The following is a 6,000-nucleotide window of genomic DNA, read 5'->3' on the forward strand; positions in this document are numbered from 1 at the left end:
TTTTATATAATTTAAATCAGTTGCTCAAGTAATATGCCAGATTATGGGTTATCTTGGGATCACTTGTCGTTCCCAGCATTGCGTTACGATTAAGAGGTAGTCTTAAGTTGTGACAGTACTGGGATCAGAGCACAAAGTTCAAGTGTCCTAGGGTGTCTTTGAAGTCATTTCTAGTAGTGTCTTGCGAAACAGTATGCGATCATTTTTTTAATTTTTTTCGAAAGGCTACAGGGCATTTAGGTAATATTTCTCTTCTTTCATATCTCAGATCATGTTGTAGAGATGTTCTCTAAGAAACTTATACAATTTCTTGTATTGTTCCATTCATGCCAACTCTACCTTAGTTTTGAGGTAACAAGAAATAGTCAAGCTTAAATTCCTACTCATAGTGTTTTCTCATACAGTCCCGACAGACAGTTATGGGATTGCATGTGGGATTAAAAGGAACCCACCAATGCCCTTGTGTTCTAAACTTTGAAAGTTTTCATTCTTATCCACGAAAGTCGTGCATTGAGCTAATGTCATATGTTCTCTCAAAACCCTTCTCAGAATCCTATGATAGCATATGATCTAGGGTTAGAAGCATGAAGCTAGAAGTTTAACAACAATAATATGGGGATGTCAGGATTTAGGAGATTTTATATCCACAGGGCTAGTTGTCTGAAAAGTGAACAAGTAGGTTTGAAGCAGTTTATGCAAGAATTTAAGTTTATTGATTTAAAATTAAGTATGATGATATGGGTATGATCTAGAGGTGTACCCAAGGTGATATGGGATTGCATTATTTCAAAGTTTCCATAAAGTGGGTTTTCTTATATAGTTCACTTTAGTTGCCAAGTATGAATGAGGCTAGTTAGGTAGTATATGATGTTCTTACCAGCTAAGTTATAGGCTATAGGTTGTTGATGTCATGTATTTTGGTTTCATGGTAATTCTCATTGTTTAGAAAAAAATAGAATTTTAGAGATTGATATTAGTAGGCTATGAAGGAAAAGAGGCAGATTATGTGTTTAGTAAGTCAAGTATGTTTTCAAGAAGGGTGTAAGTTTGTGATGATTAATAAAGCCAAGAAAAGTTTAGGACAATATATATTAAGGGAGTGTTATATAATTACATTAGTATATGTAAGACCCCGCAAAATCCTAAGCTTAATTTAGTTCTTTAGGATTGTCAAGGGGTACCAGACTTAGAATATTTTAGCTAAGTACTCAGAATTAGTGTCATTTTAACCTACGAAGGTTGGAAATCTTATTTCGTTACCTTTACATTCAATAAATGTTGATGGTTAGGTTGATTCATGATCAGGAATATCCGTAGGTGTTTCCGGACAAGTTTTGGATTTTTTGGACTTCGTTTGAAGCCCATTTGGAACCTTAAATCAGTGGATCAACACGATCTTGGAGCACCACATCAACTATAGCATTGAACAATATTTTCCCCAGCTACCAGCATCTAATTCAAGTGAATCAATGCAAACATGGCGCGATGCATTGGGTATCGCGTTTATGCCATCGATGCGCCGCATCGACCTGTGCGTCGGTAACCCAAATTTTATTCATTTAAAAGACCACATTCTTTGAGGTTTTTAGGTCCTTTTCCCTTTACCCTCAACCCCTAAAACATGAAATTAAACTCCCTATAAAGCAAATATAGGCATCCATTCTCTAATTAGCTCAAGAACAAAACCGTAGGTGGTTAAATTTCAAATCAAGAACTCAAGATTCAACCATAAACTTTCATAAATTCTTTAAAACAAGAATGTGAAGTGTTCATCCAAGGGTTCTTTCCACCCTTGGAGTCCAAGAATCTCTTTTAAACTTCAAGTAATTGATTTTATGATTTCCAAGGTTGAAATTAAAGTGTATCCATAATTGCTATTTGGATTAAGTTCCTAATTCATGATTATATTTATATATCTCAAGTGAAATTGTTCATTCTATGTGTAGATTCATGTGAATCCATGAAAAACACTTGACTTGTGAAATTAGAGATGAATTATGATGCTCACTTGTTATTCAATACTATGCGCATATTCTATGCTTACCAAGTGCTTGATAAAGTGTCCATGTGAACTATTAAGAGAATGAAATCATGTCAAGTTAGCTTATTTGCAAGTTATATCATGCAAGTTTTTATTAAAATACCCCAATGTATGAATGATGATCAAGTTCATAGTTTACATATTTCATGTTATGCTATGTCTCTTAATTTATGCTATCGAGTCGTAGGGGTACTTGTACCCAACAATTTAGCTGATTACCTAGAGCAATGGACAGTCATAGATAGTATCATTTGTGACACGATCAGTAGTACTCTCAGTCAATTACAGAAATCAGGAAAACTCAGTAAAGTCCATATTAGTCCAGTCTAATTCAGTATCTAATTAAGACCTCAGTAAACTCAATCAGCTAACAGAATTAAGTAGAATTTTGTTAGTCAACGAAACTCAGTAAACTCAGTTTAGTTCAGCTGAACAACAATCTTAGTAACCGTTTAGTCCAGCCTAGTACAAATAAGAAATCAGTTTAGTGTCTATTCAGTTGGGAGTAGGATTCAGCACCGAGTTAACCCAGGGATGGGGGCATTCCTGTCAGTAGAGGGTTTGACCCTTAGTAGTAATCCCTGTGTTATAGAACCATGTAACCAACGTTGGTTGAGGTATCTTCCTGCCAGACATTATGAGGGTTGATACTTCTCATTTGAGTTATCCTATCAGCAAGGGTTGATGAAAGAGCTTCCTGTCAGAGAGGGTTAACTCACAGCTTATCCTTACCCATGGCACGGTATTGACACCCTTTCAACTGTGGTTACAGGTTGGACCCTAAATCATCTAAAGAAGAGGGATGTCGATTAGATGATTACCTCCTACAGTCTCAGTTCCAGTCTTAGTCTTAGTCTTAGTATAGAACTAAGTTCAACTCTATAGATTCAAGACTATCAGACATGGTCACTCAGCTTAGTACAAAACTCAATATGTTTCCAAAATACTCAGAACTATTAGATATAGTCATTCAGATAATCAGTAATACAGTATTCATAAACCCTGATATCAGTTATCAGTATTCTGATTTAGTACTCAGTATTAGCACGATCTCAGTTACAATTTATGTATTCATGCATGTACTCTTACTCAATTATACTCATGTTATACAATTATTATTATTTATGCACATGAACCCATGTATTTCAGCCTACCTCACTGACCATACTAGTACATTCAAAGTATTGACACATGTTTTTCTTTGTGCTATGATGTCTATATCATAGGTTCAGATGCACGAGCCCTAGAGCACCTTTAGCAGTTCAGATTCTTAGCTTTTAGAGTAGTGGTAAGTCCTCATAGTTTGAGGACATGCTTATTATTTAGAGTACTTCAGTTTTATTTCAGTATATGGAGTTAGTTGAGGGCTTATCCCATCAACTCCACAGTTAAGACAGTTAGAGGCTTTTTCTGACTATAGTATATTTAGACCGTTGTTCAATTTTTCAGTAGTTATATTCAGTTTTGGTATTTTGATATCGTATTCAGATTTATTGATAGATTTGGACCTTATGGCATATGTTTCTGCCTAATTCCGCATATTATTCAGTATTATCATTCAGTTATTGAAGTAGGTACTAGTCATGGGTTAGCTTGTGGTTCTTAAGAATTATGATCACCGTGTAGCATCTAGGGTACAGACTCGAGGCTTTACAAACTTGGTATAAGAGCCTAAAGTTCAACAGAGTCCTAGGAAGTCTGAAAGCCATATCTAGTAGAGTCTTGTGCATAGGTGTGTTGCACGCCACACTTATGGACAAGAGGCTACGAGATGTTATAGGAAAAGTTTCCCTGCTTTCAGTATTCCTATCGTGCTAGTGAGCATGAGCTCCAGTTACACTCTCTTTATAATCCTAGTTTATCTTTCGTTTACATAATATGCCTCTAAATAGGACTCAGGGAAGAGAAATGGGAGATCAGTCAGCCCCTCATTCCATCCATCCATATCTTTTGGGTGAGCATGTCTTCTACACGGAGTTCAGAGTAGCCTTTAACACCCTAGTTCATTCTATGGCATTCCAGAATGAATGTCTAGCTGTAGTTCTGGCCAACCCAGTGGCTAATACTACTGCTGCTAGGATTTGGGACTTTACCTGAATGAACCCTCTATTTTTTACTAGGTCTAAGTCAGATGAGGACCCTCAGGAATTTATTGATTAGGTGTAGAAGGTTACCAATATTATGGGGGTGACTGCTATTGAGAGCACTAAGTTGGCCGCACATCAGTTATAGGATGTGGCTTACTCATGGTTTAAATAGTGGAAGGCAGAGAGGGTCTACAAAATGGGAGGAGTTTGCAGTTGCTTTTCAGGATAGGTTCTTCCCGCTAGAGTTAAGGGAAGTGAAGGTTTTGGAGTTTATAAACATAAAGTAGGGAAATATGACGGAGCAGGAGTATTCTCTCAAGTTTACTCAGTTAGCAAGGTATGCCCCATATGTTGTAGCAGATAGTAGAGCAAAAATTAGTAAGTTTGTGTCAGAAGTATGTAGCAACATGGTCAAGGAGAGTAGGACCATAATGATTATTAAGGAGATGGACATAGCCAGGCTCATGGTCCATGCTCAGCAGATAGAGGAATTCAAGAATAAAGATAAATAGGGTGAGAGTATGAGGGTGAGAAAAAGTAGTTTCAATTTTGCTCAGCCTAAGTCAGAGGGTGGGAATCATTCTCAGTTCCTCCTAAAATCATTAGTCCCAGCTCTTTCGTCAGCCAGTTCTCCAGTGCCAAAATTTAGAGTTGGCAACCGATATAGGGAATCAGGCCCTAAACCCTAGGGCAGTGTTAGAAGTCCCGGAACTAATTCTCTTTTCCAAAAATATGGTAGAAAACACCAGGGTATCTACAGAGATGGAAGCGATGTGTGTTTTGGATATAGTAAGCCAGGCCACAGAGTCTGACAGTGTCCTCAGGTGGGTTCATAAAATTAGCATAACCGTCCCCCAGCTCAGTCCGATCATCCAAATCAGCGGGTGCCTCTTCCAGTTCCACCAGTGGGCAGCGACCAAATAGAATCTATGCTCTTCAGTCCTGACAAGATCTGGAAAGTTCTCCTGATGTGGTCACTATTACGTTACAAGTTTTCCATTTGCATGTTTATGCTTTGCTATATCTAGGAGCTTCTTTATCTTTTGGTACTCCATCTATAGAAGTTGATTTCAGAGTCATTCCCAAAATTCTAGCAGAGCCCTTCTTATTTTCTTTCTCAGTGTGTAAATCTATCATAGCTCTATGGGTATACATGAACTATCCGATTATAATATTTTAGAAAGCCACTTCAGCAGATTTAGTTTAATTTGAGATGAATGATTTTGATGTCATTCTCGGCATAGATTGGCTTAATTCCTCTTATGCCTCAGTCAGTTGTAGAAATAAAGTTGTCCAGTTTTAGTTTCTGAATGAACCCGTCCTAGAGTGGAAAGGTAGTACTTCAGCATTTAGGGGTCAACATATTTCTTACCTTTGGGCTATAAAGATGATATCTAAGGGATGTGTCTACAATCTCGTTCGAGTCCAGGAATCTTGTTTAGAAACCCCTTCTCTTGAATAAGTATCAGTAGTATGTGAATTTCCAGATGTGTTTCCCAAAAATCTTCTCAGAGTTCCTCCCAAAAGGGAAATTTGATTTCAGAATTGACCTTCCCTTAAATACTCAGTCCATCTCTATCCTTCCATATAGAATGGCTCCAAAAAAGCTCAAAGAATTAAAGGAATAGTTAAAGGATCTCTTAGATACGGGATTCATTAGACCTAGTATGTCCCCATGGGGCGCACCAGTGTTATTCATACGTGTGAAAGATGGTTCTCTCAGAATGTGCATAGATTATTATCAGTTAAACAAATCTATGGTCAATAACAAGTATCCACTCCCTAAAATCGATGACTTTTTTGACCAACTTTAGGGTGCCAGTTATTTCTCTAAGATAGACCTCAGATAAGGATATCGTCAGCTCAGAGTGA

The sequence above is a fragment of the Capsicum annuum genome, chromosome 10, assembly GCF_002878395.1.
Source record: "Capsicum annuum cultivar UCD-10X-F1 chromosome 10, UCD10Xv1.1, whole genome shotgun sequence".
Lineage (NCBI taxonomy): Eukaryota > Viridiplantae > Streptophyta > Magnoliopsida > Solanales > Solanaceae > Capsicum > Capsicum annuum.